The sequence below is a fragment of the Dendrobium catenatum genome, unplaced genomic scaffold, assembly GCF_001605985.2.
Source record: "Dendrobium catenatum unplaced genomic scaffold, ASM160598v2 fragScaff_scaffold_621, whole genome shotgun sequence".
NCBI lineage: Eukaryota > Viridiplantae > Streptophyta > Magnoliopsida > Asparagales > Orchidaceae > Dendrobium > Dendrobium catenatum.
Window position 1 is genome coordinate 32,489,215 of NW_021319083.1, and position 14,855 is coordinate 32,504,069.

The 14,855-nt window shown below is 35.0% G+C and overlaps 1 long non-coding RNA gene across 1 annotated transcript; it reads right to left on the reverse strand.

Annotated features, from left to right (window-relative positions):
- Positions 1–3,396: 3,396 nt before the first annotated feature.
- Positions 3,397–4,032, reverse strand: LOC110096096. The gene is made up of 3 exons (XR_002303056.2): positions 3,937–4,032; positions 3,750–3,827; positions 3,397–3,655 (listed from the first exon to the last, which is right to left on the reverse strand). It is a non-coding gene; the product is annotated as an uncharacterized LOC110096096 (long non-coding RNA).
- Between the last annotated feature and the right edge of the window lie 10,823 nt (positions 4,033–14,855).

Below are 14,855 nucleotides of genomic sequence, written 5' to 3' on the forward strand. Positions count from 1 at the left end.
TTGGTAGCCTTGGGACACTCACTTAGGCTTAACAACCTAATTACTAGACTCAACAAAAGAAACCTTTGCCCCTGTTGCTAGACTAGAAGCCATAAGAGTGCTCTTAGCTTTTGCTTGCTTCAAGAACTTTAAGTTATATCAAATGGATGTAAAGAGTGCTTTTTTGAACGGGGTAATTAAGGAAGATGTTTACGTTGAGCAACCCCCCGGATTTGAAAGCTCACAATTTCCAAACCATGTATACAAATTAAAAAAGGCACTATATGGATTAAAGCAAGCACCTAGAGCATGGTACGAAAGACTTAGCTCATTTCTTTTGGATAGAGGATTTGAAAAGGGTAGTGTAGATACTACACTCTTTTTACAAAAGGTCAAAGAAGAAATTCTCATTGTTCAGATATACGTGGATGACATTTTATTTGGATCTTCAGATAAAATGTTATGCGATGAATTTTCAAAAATAATGAGTAATGAGTTTGAAATGAGCATGATGGGAGAACTTAATTACTTTCTTGGCTTTAGTGTAAAATAAATGGATAATGGAACTTTTCTTAGCCAATCAAAGTATATTAAGGATATTTTAAAGAAATATGAAATGGATAGTGCAAAACCCATGAACACCCCAATGAGTTCGACAATCCAATTAGATAAAGATCATAGTGGAAAATCAGTAGATCAAAAAAAATATAGAGGAATGATTGGATCCCTTCTTTACCTGACTGCTAGTAGACCGGACATAATGTTTAGTGTATGCCTTTGTGCCCGTTTCCAAGCCAATCCTAAAGAGTCTCACTTAACTGCTGTCAAAAGAATTCTTAGATATCTACTAGGAACCCCAAACTTAGGAATTTGGTATCCTAGGCATAACACTACTTCTTTTGAAATCCTAGGGTACTCAGATTCTGACTTTGCAGGATGTAGGATAGATAGAAAGAGCACCTCTGGTACCTGCCAATTCATCGGACAATCATTAGTTTCTTGGTCCAGTAGGAAGCAAAACTCAGTAGCACTTTCCACAGCCGAGGCAGAATATATCGCAGTAGGAAGTTGTGTTGCACATGTACTATGGTTAAAACAATAAATTCTTGATCTTGGACTACCTGTTGGAACCATCTCGATCATCTGTGACAACACAAGTGCAATTTGTATCTCTAAGAACCCAATTCAACACTCTCGAACGAAACACATAGACATTAGACACCATTTCATTAGAGATCACGTCGCTAAGGCAGATATAGAATTACATCACATCGCTACAGGAGATCAATTAGAAGACATATTCACAAAACCTCTAGCTTTCGACACCTTTAGCACCTCAAGGACTAGATTAGGTGTCATAGATATAACTACATAAAAAAAAAATAAAAACAAAATTTTTTTTAGGGCTGCTTCTGATCATCACACACTCACCACACCAAAACTCTGCATTGATTGTTCATCGTATTGTACGATACACATATCATACCGTATAATATATGTCAATCTACATAACATCCACCAACAAGCAGATTTCGGCTCTGTTGATCGTACTGTACAACCTACATCGTACTGTACGATATTCATCCGACATTATTGCCTACCATATTGTGCGATATATCTTCTTCGTACGATACGATACACGTCAGCAACGGATTGGGACAAATTAAATTTGGGTGGTACGATATTATTGAGTATCGTAATGTACCATACATACCTTTTCATACGGTACGATACACATCAGCACAAGGGACAAATATGAGTTAATGCTGTTTGGTATGATATTTATTATGTATCGTACTGTACGATACACCTGTTCGTACAGTACGAAACTTTTGGTCAAAAGTTGTACTGAGGGCCTCGGGACGATCGAAATTTGCCTGATTGTACTATACGATACTTATCATACTGTACGGTTTGACTTCCTTTTCCCGAAATGATCAGTCAGGATATTGAATTGCTATCGTACTGTACGATCCGAGATCGTACTGTACGATTGTCAAAATTTTCTATAAGTACCCTTTCCTAAGCTGTTCCTTTCACTCAAATCTCTCCTCACTCACTCCTTCACTTAGTTTCGTGCCCTCTTGCAATGTCTAAACGAGGTCGGATGACTGCTGAAAGCTCATCCTCGTCTAGTTGCCAACCTACTCGTTTTCTGAATACTAAAAATGAGGAAGCCTACCACCAATATAAAGCCTGCAAAATTTCTCCTTCAAAAATGCTTAATCAGGATGCTCTTAATTTCGAGGTAATGGGCCTCTTTTCTTCCACCACCTTCCAATTCCTACTCACCCTGGCATTTCCCTACAATTCTGAACTTCTCTTCAAATTTCTCGCTAACCTCACCTACACCATCAACAACACCACCTTTCACTCTTTTGTTTGTGGCCGTAACATTGAGATCACTAGAGCCGACATTGCCCAATATATTGGGATGTCCACTGAAGGACCTATGGTTTGCTCATTTCTTACCGAAGAATTCGATTAGAGCGATGTTAATAGAGTCCTTAGGAATGCTACTTTCCATCAACACCAACCTCTCGTTCAATCCTTAACTCGAAATACCCGAATAATTCAACATGTCCTTCGAACCTCAATAATACCCAAAGGTGGTGACCGTATCAATCTGACCCCGACCTTATCCGTTGCTACCTATCTTATTATGTCTAACATAAAGTTTGATGAGGTTGATTTAATTAGCAACTACATTCGCCATATGACTTTTGTTCGTCTACCTACCACCCGACAGAAACAGAATCTAGCTCTTGGTCACCTAATAGGATATATCCTCCACAATAAATATCAATTATCCTACCCTGGTGAACCCGACATTCTTCCTATTTTTTATACGGATGCTTCCTTCCTTATTCTCTTTCATCGGGGACACGAGCCTGAAGAACCAGTCTTTGATGAAGAAGAAGGAGAACATGCCCCAGCAGCAGATCCAGCTCGACCACGACGCCATGCCGCACCCCGAGCACCTGCACCAGCACACCCTAACGATGATTTGGTCGCACTCTTCGACCAGCTGCAGACTCATCTTGACATGCATATTCAAGAACAACATCAGCAACACGAGACATATATGAAATGGTTTGGAGAACATTTTACTGCAATCGATCACCGCTTCGACGCTCTCTTTCAATATTTTCAACCAAATCCACCTCCACCACCAACTGATCAGGATCCGTCTGCGTAGATTATTTGTGTTTGCATTGTAGTTTCTTTCTTTTGCTTTTTTGCTTTAGTTGCTCCTCCTTTTTGTGCTGCCAAAAGGGGGAGAAGTTTGTTGTACTTATTGTTGTGCTTGTTATCTAAATACATTCCTCTTTTGTTTTGTACTTGCTTTTGGTATCTTTTTTTCTTGTGTTTAAGTGAATATATATATATATATATATATATATATAGTGCAACAAAGAAAAGAAGAAATTATAGCATGCTAATCAGAAAATAGAATGTATTGAATGTCTTGGTAAAACAACCACGTAATAACAAAACAGTTATGATATTAAAAACGGTCAGATCTTGCCAAAGGAAGCATTAAGATATAGAGTTATACCCAGCTAGTAAGCTCTTTAACAACAAGTTTGCAAACATCTCGTATAGCAGCAAGAATTGCTAGGTAAGCGCCAACATAAGTAGCATTTGATGAGCTCTCGTACAAACTTTTGAATACCTGCCCAACATTATCAGCATCACAAAGAAGAAGAATATAAATATATTTTATGCCACTGATTTTCCACTTAAGATGATACAAAGATATGGCATACCTTTTGTGCAACAGCCAAGGCGGCCTCATCTTTGCTAACACACCTTAGTAATATATCAGGAACCTCAGCAATAACTCCCTAAATTATTTTAAACAAATGAATTGGATCAAGTTAGAATAACATTGAAGCACAAACACTGCTATCATAAACCATGAAAATTTGACCCATAAATGCGGAAGTCATAAACCTGAATATCTGCTTCTCGGAAATCCTTTGCAACTAAAACATCCAACTAAATAATAAAGACATCCAAAGTTAGAAAACTAAAAAAACTATAGCTTAAAAAATAAATAATAAATATGAAGCTTATAATATTTGCAAGATAAAAACTACTTTTGAAATCAGAGGTTTTTGGAGCCCGTTTTAGGTGTTAATCTCGTCCTTTTTCAGTAAGATTTACAGAGGAGGGAGAACGTGGTTAGAGAGGGATTCCAAGGGAGAGAGCTCTAGAGAAGTTCTTTAGGGTTGAGAGAGGAAGGAGAAGGTGAGCGTTGTGAGGGAGAAGAGGTGTGAGGGAGATCACACGGTTGCTCCGAACTTGCTGCATCTTGCTTCTCCTCTGGCCCTAGAAGAATTTGAGGGAGGATCTTCAAGGGAAAGGCTCATCTACATCCGTGACCTTGAGGTTCTCTGCCTTCTCCAGGAGGGAGAAAAACGAGAAGGTTCTCTGCCATCGCCAGGAGGACGAAAATAGAGTTTGACACTCCGCCACGTCGGGTTGGTGAAGGGAGGTTTGTAAAGGCTTCTCCGCCTTGCCGAGGGGGGCAAAAGGAGAACTATTTTTGGTAGTGAAAATCCCAGAGCGGAGGACTCCGGGGAGTGGACGTAGGTCATATTTTGACCGAACCACTATAAAAACCGTTGGTGTGTTTTTTCCTTATCGTCATTTACTTTTACTTGTATTTAATTTTCATAATTATTGCGTGGTGAAGTTTGAGGAAGAAAATTTATTTAAGTTTTTTTTTTTTGTAAAATTTCAAAAATAATAAAAAGATTAGAACTCATGTTTAGGATTACTTTTTATTGAGAAAAAGTTTTTCACAATTCACCCCCATCTTGTCATTTAGTAATTTCAAGGAAAATAGGTAAAGTCCTCTTTTAGTCTAATATGGATCTTAGAACTAGTAACCATTGGAGATTTTACATTTGGATCTTTTTGGACCAGTTGGAACTGTAAGTCTATGAGGGAAGGTATACGGATTTGTAATTATGGATCATTTCTCGAGATTCACATGGATTAGATTTTTATATCGTAAGAGTGAATCATTTGATGAATTTAGAAATTTTTTGACTTGGATTCAAAGGAAACTAGGATGTGAGATTTTGATAATTCAAAGTGATCATGAAGGAGAACTTGAAAATAAAAAATTTGAGAATTTTTGTAAGGAGAAAAGGATTGATCACAATTTTTCTGCACCTAGAACCCCTCTGCGGAATGGGATAGACAAAAGAAAAAATAGAATATTAATAGAAGTTGCTCGAGCCATGTTGGCAGAATATTCACTTTCTAAATATTTTTGGGCTGATGCGATTAGCAAAGCATGTTATATTCTGAATAGGGTGAATGTTAGATCAAACTAGAATAAAATACCTTATGAGTTACTAAAGGGGAGATCACCTAATTTGTCACATTTGCATATTTTTGGATGTAAGGTGTTCATTCATAACAATGAAAAATCTACCTTAGGAAAATTTGATCCAAAATTAGATGAAGGAATTTTTATAGGATACTCAAGTGTTGGAAAACCTTTTAGAGTATTCAATAAAAGAATTTTAGTAATTGAGGAGACTACACATATTGTATTTAATGAATTTGGAATTTTGGAAGAGCCGATTATTGAAGATGATAAGATAATGATTGAGTCCCAAAAGATTGAGAAAATAAATTTGGATGAAAATTTGGAGATAGAAATTTTGATGCCTAGAGATTTGAGATTTTCTAAAAACCACCCAAAGGAATTGATCCTAGGTGAACCTAGTGAGGGTTTTAGGACTAAGTATGGTCTAAACAAAGAAGTCAATTATTTAGCCTTTATTTCAATGATAAAACCCACAAATATTGATCAAGCACTTTTAGATGAATTTTGGATATTGGCTATGCAAAGAGAATTAAATCAAATTGTAAGAAATAAAGTTTAGGAATTAACTACAAGGCCAAAGAATCAAAATATAGTTGGAACTAAGTGGGTATTCAAGAACAAAATGAATGACTCAGGAGTAGTCATTAAAAATTAGGCTAGATTAATGGTTAAGGGGTATAATTAGATTGAAGGAATTGATTTTGAGGAAACTTTTTCCCCTGTAGCTAGACTTGAAGCAATTAGGATTTTATTAGCCTTTGCATATTTATGAGGTTTAAATTGTATCACATGGATGTTAAAAGTGTCTTTTTAAATAAGGTGATTTAAGAGGATGTTTATGTGGAATAACCTCCAGGCTTTAAAAATTCTAAACATCCAAATTATGTTTTCAAGTTAAAAAATGCATTATATAAATTGAAACAGGCACGTAGGGCTTAGTATGAGAGGTTGAGCACCTTCCTACTTGAGGGATCTTTTGAAAAAAGTAGTGTGGACACAACTCTCTTTCTAAAGAAATTGGGAGAAGATATACTCATTATACAAATTTATGTTGATGATATCATCTTTGGAACTACAAATAAAAATTTTTGTGATGATTTTTCTAAAATAATGAGTAGTGAATTTGAGATGATCTAATGGGAGATTTGAGTTACTTTCTATGTTTTAGCATTAAGCAAATTGAGGAGGGTACATTTCTTAGTCAGTAAAAGCATGTTAAGGATATCCATAAAAAGTATGAAATAGACAATGCTAAACATGTTAGTACACCTTTGAGTTCCTCTGTTCAGTTGGATAAGGACCATAAGGGAAAATCTGTTGATCAAAAGAAATTTAGAGGAATTATTGGATCTTTACTTTACTTGACAGCTAGCCAACCTGATATCATTTTAGTATTTGTTTATGTGCTAGATTTCAATCAGATTCAAAAGAATCACATTTGACAGCAGTAAAAAGGATTTTGAGATATCTCTATGGAACTCAAAACTTAGGGATTTGGTATCCTAAGTTTAGCTCTTCATTTGAAATAATTAGATGTTCAGATTCGAACTTTGCAGGTTGTAGGGTTGCTAGAAAGAATACTTCTGGAATATATCAATTTATTAGAAATTCTTTAGTTTCTTAGTCCAGTAGAAAATAGAATTCCGTAGCCCTATCTACCGCTGAAGCTGAATACATTACATTATGAAGCTATGCGGCATAAGTACTTTGATTAAAATAACAGTTAATTGATTTAGGATTCATAATAAGCATAATTTCCATTTATTGTGATAACACTAGTGCAATTTGTATCTCTTAAAATCCTATTTAACATTCATGGACCAAACATATGGAAATCATTCATCATTTCATAAGGGATCATGTATCAAAAGGGGAAATTGAACTTAATCATGTTTCAACAGAAAATCAACTTGCAGACATTTTTACTAAACTATTAGCCTTTAATACTTTCAATACATTAAGAACAAGGCTTGGTGTGATTTGAAAGTTCGTTAGGGATGTTAAGCCCTATAAAACTGGCCCAAGCTAACCAAGAGGGGGGTGAATTGGTATTTTAAAAATTCTTTTCACAAAGAAGTAAAAATCTTATAAACTAAAATCACACCACAAGAAAAATAGCGCAGAAATTTAAAGTGCGGAAGTAAGAAATAAGAACACATAAATTTATAGTGGTTTGGTCAACTCGACCTACGTCCACTCCCCGGAGGAACCCTCCGAGTATTGCACTACAATCGTGACTCTCATTTAGCCTCCACAGCTAGGCGGAGAAGCCTTTACAAAGAACATCCTTTTTGCCACCCCGACAAGGCAGAGTACCTATCTCCTTTTGCTTCCTCCTGAAGCTGGCAGAGAACCACAATTAGATGCTGAATCCTTACCTCTACCGACCCTTCCACAGATGAGAAATTCTAGATGAAGAAGAAGCAGAGCGATCCTTGAAGCAACCCTTGTGAATCCCCTCACAAGCTCCCCCTCACAAGATCCTCTCTCCCTCTCTTTCTCTCCTCAAGGTCTTCTCAGGTCAAGGCAGCAGCAAAAGATTGCTCAAAACGTTGAACAAGAGCTCTTAAATAGAAGAGCTTCAAAGGAGCTCATTAATTACAAGTTACCGACAATATCGTCTAGGCCGATATGGACATCGTACTGGCCGATCAGTACAAATCTCAGAAGATTGGCCAGAGCATCGCCCTGAATGTAAGCTGGAAGATTTAAAATTGTCTTGATCGTCCTAGACGATCTCACGATCGTCCCGGCCGATCAGTAAAAATCAGAGGAAAGTCGTCCATAGCATCGCCCTGAATTCAACTTGTCAGATATTTATCGTCTAGGAGTAACTAAGGTTTTTGAATAGATTGGCCCGGCCGATCCTGAGATCGTCCAGGACGATATGATCATATCAATCATCTTTAATTAATTCATTGATTTGTCTGATCAATTAAGGCATAATTGTAAAATATTTTCCAGGCCGATCTAAGATCGTCCTGGCCGATTACCAAAAATACAGAATACCTTAATTATTTATGGCGGCAAATTCTTTCTGTTTTGAGCTTATCATCCTGGCTGATACACATATCGACCAGTCTGATCTGTTAATGATGGCTGCCTTATTTAAGAATCTCTGATTAGAATTTCTGTTTTAAGCCAGATCGTCCAGGACGATGTAAATATCGTCCTGGCCGATTTGAGTAAAAATAGAATTTCTAAGTCTCTCAAGTGTGTGTGTGTGTGTGTAGGGTTACTTAGCATCAATCTCTTTGAACATTACAAATAAACTCAAGAAGAGAAAAAGCAAAGTACAGACTGACACAATCTTAACCTACGCAATCTTGAACTGGCTTCGTTTGTTCGTCCGATCTTCGATTCCTGAAAAGTTAGAAGTAACATGTAGTCCAAGAGAATAAGTAGTGTTTGTCAATCATCAAAACATAAGTCATAAAAATAGATTTGTAACATGATTGACTTGAATGCTTAATTAAATGTTTCTGCAACATTGATGTGTGTTTTGTTAGAGTGTTTTCTAGTTTTGTGATTTTCTATATGTGTTTTTCTTTAGTTTTTGAGCTTGTTTTGTTTTTGTTATCCTTGTTTGTTCATTTAGGGTGATTTTCAAAACATTTTCACATTTAAAATCATGATTTTCATGCATTATTTTAACTTTCTAAAATATGAATTTCATCTTTATGAAATTAATTTCGCACTGGACAAATCCTGTAGCATATTAATTATTGAATTGAATAATTTGCATGCAACTTTTTAGTTTTCAATACAGTTTGTCTGTACCGTTGAAACTCGTTCACTATGAATTAGGTTGTTAAACCTAAGCTTATGTCCCACGGCTAACCAAGAGGGGGGGGGGGGTGAATTGGTAATTAAAAAAATTAACCCTCTTTTTAAATTAGGAAACGAAAATAAAAATTTTAGTGAATTTTTCTTGAAAATGTTTTTCAACCACAGTTTTAAAAGTAAAAACACAAAAACAAAAAGCAGCGAAAATAAAGACATGAGATTTATAGTGGTTCGGTCAAAACCAGACCTACATCCACTCCCCGGAGGCACCCTCTGAGTATTGCACTAATACCACTAGTGACTCTCCTTTTACACCCACAGCAAGGCGGAGAAGCCTTTACAAACACTCTTTCTACCACTACCCGATACTGCAGAGAATCGTCGTCCTTTTACACTATCCCCAGTGTTGGCAGAGAACCGTCATCCTTTTACACTATCCCCAGTGTCGGCAGAGAACCATCATCCTTTTACACTATCCCCAGTGTCGGCAGAGAACCGTCGTCCTTTTACACTCTCTTAGTATGGGCAGAGAACCCTTCATCTTTTCATACTCTCCTAGTTTGGGTAGTGAACTCTCAGCTGTTCACACTCTTCAAGTGTCAGCAAAGAACCGAATCTCCTTGACAGATCTTTTTCATAAAAAATCTAGAAGGAAGAGAGAAAAGAGTGAAGTAATCATAAACTAAGAGTAAAGACTCTTACCTTTGAGTACCAAGTGAAACCTTCACGCTCCAATGTCAAGAAATCTCCTTCAAACACTCTCTCACACTCTCTCCTTGACTCTTATTTCAATAGGCATGAAGATCAATAGGCAAAAAGATTAAGTGGCAGTTTAGTTTGGACTATTTATATGAAAGATACAAATAACCGTCCAAAAACTTTAAATTTTCAAGTCAATACGCATTGGATCGTCCCGTACGATCTTGGATAGTCCTAGACAATTTTACTTAAATGCGTTATAAACGAACCTAATGTATATGGGTATGAAATGACTTCGTACACACACATCATCCCGTATAAACTAGGTTTGTTTGGTACAAACGGTTATTCCATAGGTCGGTTCCCAAAAACTATAGAACGTCACTAAAATTTCAGAGTCGGTTCACTTTGTCCTGGGACGAATATGGGTTCGTCCGGAAAAATTTTTCCAGAGAGCAACTCGTCCTGGCACGATTATAAATTTCGTCTGAACAAAAATTCTCTAGAGGATATTTCATCCTGGGAAGAATACACTTCGTCCTGGACGAAAATACTCCAGAGAGAAACTCATTCTGAAACGAATACACTTCGTCTGAACAAAAATTTTCCAGAGAACATTTCATCCTTGGACGAATACACTTCATCCTGGACGATCATGACTTAAAAAAATTTTCTTCAATTCCTATTCATTCCATTGCTCTTACGAGGAGATAACTGACCTGATCATCCCATATGAACTATGTTCGTCCCGGACGATCAGTACAAATTTTTCAAGATCTCCTAAAGTATGTGTGTGTATTCATACAATTATAATCACTCCCTCTCAAACTTAGTTAAAAAAATACAAGTTTTAAATACACAAAGTATCTCATGCTGAATTTGATTTAAAGTTTTCGTAGTCTGGAGTTTGATTTGCCTAAAATGTTAGTACACACAAGAGCAAAAACAACTCTTCCAAAAAGTATTAGGAGATAACTTCACATAAAATAATAATATTTGAAATCATCAAAATTATATAAGTTGTAAGAATGTAAAACATGCAAATAGCAACTCTCTTAATAATCTCCCACTTTTTGACGATGACAAAACAATTATTGTTTGTATAAATTCAAATTCTAAGAATCTCCTAAATTCCCCTTGAAATGATGAACATATGAAAATAAAGAGGTATTTGAAAAAAAAATTTGTTTTCAAAATTTTTAGAGATACAAAAAAAATAAAAAAAATAAATACACACATACACTACAATAGAACAAAAACAAACACACATACACTACGATAGAACAAATAATTTCTCCCCCTTTTTGACAACAACAAAAAGAGAAAAGAAAAAGACTTGAAATGTAAGCAGACATATGAAAATCATTTGATAATTCAATCTTGAAAGTGATTAATTAAGTTATGCAAATAAAATTAAAACATTAATCAAATCATAGTAATTCATATAATTTAAGAAGAGATATAACATTGATAATAGAAAGAATATATCAAAAACATGAGTCAATTTAGACATTAAGATAGAGAAAATCATTGCAAAAAGGATGAATAGAAAATTTGTATATTTTAGGTTTTAATACGAAATATAAATGTACAATAGATCAATTTGAATTAAGAGATTAAAAGATAATGGAAAGAAATAACTACCACATGTGGCGCTTTGCGCATCTTTTTCACATTTGTGGTACATTTCTGTGCATCTATTTTCTTGTGGGCTTATTTTGTGCCTCTTTCCAATGTGCGAACCATTGCACATTTCTTTTGATTTTTGTACATTTTTCAAGAGTAATTTTTATCTTTCCAAAATTAATAATAAAAATTTTCAAAATTTTCTAAGTGCATAAGTATTTATTGATAAGTGAAATACAAAATAAGAAAACATCACAGTTGCAATAATAATATTAGACATTAATGTAGTCTAAATTAGAGACATGAACTTGACAATCTTAATAACATCAAGTTATAAGCAATACTTAAATTTAGAAAAATTAGATTTTCTAATGAATTTAATTTTAACTTTCATTTCAAAATATAGCATTCTTAAGATCAAAAATCTAATGATTATCATAAAGGCTAACACACATTTCAAAAACTAAATTAAAGCCAAAACACGAGAACATATATTAATATCAATATGAAGATATTACAATCTAAGCTCAGGATATCAATACAAAAACAAAACATCTAAAGAAAAGAAAATACAACAAACTTACTTAAAACAATAACTAATAAACAAACTACAGAAAATACATAAAATCAAGTGCAACTATCATTGAGAAGGACCCTGATTTGGAGGAGGAGGAGGGGGTACAGCACCAAAGATGTTAAAGTAAGTACTCATCATGAGCACATTGGTACTGATATCATTCATCTGGTCCCTCATAAAACTCATGTCATGCTGATACTGTGCGTCCTGCTGCTAAAGATGAGTCTCAACTTGATCAAAACCTTGATCAAAATGAGTCTCTAGGTGATCAAATCTTTGAACCAAATCCTGATAATTTGGTTTATTGGCGGGTGCAGGTGCAGCTTCATGTTCTTCTTCAGTATCACTAATGACATGTGCTTTATTTGGTTCTTCTTTGAGGATTGCTCTAAATGATCCGTCGTTATAGTAGAGTAGTTCTTCAAACTCTTGATCAGGATGAACCAAATTGTATTTCTTGTACAAAATGTAGGTAACTAGATGTCCTAAGGTGATGTTCTTCTTTCTCTTATGCTCTACATGACCAATTTTAGACAGCCCATAAAGATAATCAAGGATAAGTTGGGCTTCATCTATAGGTTCTTTAGTCATGATCAAGAAGGTCACCATAGAAAGAAGAGGGTAATGTTGATCCTATCACCAGCTTTAGAAATTATAGAAGTTCTAATAACATGCTGGATGATACGAGCATTACGAACTAGACCAGATACTTTAGCCACATGTTCGTTCAAATTGTTTCCTCTAATCACATTATTAATTTCATACCATTCATAATCATGAGTGTTGATCAAGTGATGAGCTCTAGCTCCCTCTATCCTTAAATTCAAAAAGGCTCCTAAGTCAGCCTTGGTGATTTCAAATTTTTGTTTAAAGATGAATGAACAGATTACAGAATGGTCAGAATTAAAGGACATGTTGGCGAGGAAGTAGTGAAAGGTTTCTTTATTGTAGAGATAGATGAGGGTAAGGATAAAACCAAACTGTGTTGAAGCAAATAAGTTCATCACCTGAAAGGTAAGTTGTTCTTGGATTAGGATTCTGGAGGGTGTGATCTTTGCTGAGACAAACCTAGGAAAAGATTACTCATTTTCGTTAGAAAGAAAGTTCTCAGAAGAATTTCTATTTGGTTTCTTAGCTAGAATCTTTTGTCTCTTACTTGAACTTGCCATTTGAAAAAGATCTAGAGTACGAAAGAGATTGAAAGTGTAGTTTTGAGTGTGACTATTGAGTTCAAAAGCCATTCTATTTATTGAAAATGACATATTCGTACCAGTTGAAAAAATTTTGTCCCGCACAAACTTTTTGATTCATCCCGTATGAAAAAAAAAATTTATGGATGAACCAATGCGTCAAAATGAAACGGTTTTCGCAATCAACACAACTTACGAAGCATCCTTTCGTACAAACTTTTGACCAGATTGATCGTATAGATGAACATGTGTTTGTCCTGGGATAATTAGTACTTATGATCATTTTAAAAGCAGTTAAATTCATCCCCTACATCAAACCGACATGTGTTCGTCCGGACGAACCAAAGGTTTGTACGCACGAAGTTAGTATTAAAAACTACCTTATCCATTCAACTACTTTATTCATTCATCCCGTCGTTTGAAAAATATTTCGTCCCGGATGATCGTGACGATCGTACAGATGAAGTGATAATTAAAAACTAAAAACTGCACACAAACGGTTCAAAATCTGACAGTTAGATACACTACACGAATTGTCCCGTATGAAAAAATTTTGTCCTGGATGATGGACACTAAAAAATTTTAAATCATGCACTCAATTAAAATTAAAACACAAACACACTAAAGAACTCACTGAAAAACGAAGAACACAAATACAAAATAAAGAAAATCACACATACAAGTTCACAAACACATAAAAAACACACAAAAACATTAACTAGAAAAACTAACATCAATGTTACAGAAACATTTTTAATTAAGCATTCAAATCAGTCATTCCAAGTCTTGCTCTTAATGCACTGAAAGTATCAAAGGCTAAAGGTTTTATAAAAATGTCTGCAAGTTGATTTTCAGTAGAAACATGAGTGAGTTCAATTTCTCCTTTGAATACATGATCCCTTATAATATGATGCCTTATGTCTATATGTTTGGTTCTTGAATGTTGAATAGGATTTTTAGAAATGTAAATTGCACTAGTGTTATCACAATAAATTAGAATAGTGCCTATAGTTAATCCTAAATCAATTAACCGTTGTTTCAACCAAAGTACTTGTGCCACACAACTTCCTAATGCAATGTATTCAGATTCTATAGTAGATAGGGCTACTGAATTTTATTTTCTACTGGACCAAGAGACTAGAGAATTTCCAATAAATTGTCATGTTCTAGAAGTGCTCTTTCTATCCATCCTATAACCTGAAAAGTCAAAATCTGAATAACTAATTATTTCAAATGAAGAGCTAAATTTAGGATACCAAATTCCTAGGTTCTAAGTTCCTAGCAGATATCTTAAAATCCTTTTTCACTGCTGTCAAATGTGATTCTTTTGGTTTTGATTAAAATCTAGCATATAAGCAAACACTAAACATGATATCGGGTTAGCTAGCAGTCATGTAAATTAAAGATCCAATTATCCCTCTAAATTTCTTTTGATCAATAAATTTTCTCTTAGGATCCTTATCCAACTGAACTGAGGAACTCATTGGTGTACTAACAAGTTTAGCATTATCCATTTCATACTTTTTGAGGATGTCATTAATATATTTTGACTGACTAAGAAATGTTCCTTAATCAATTTACTTAATGCTAAATACTAGAAAGTAACTTAAATCTCCCATTAGACTCATCTCAAATTCACTACACATTA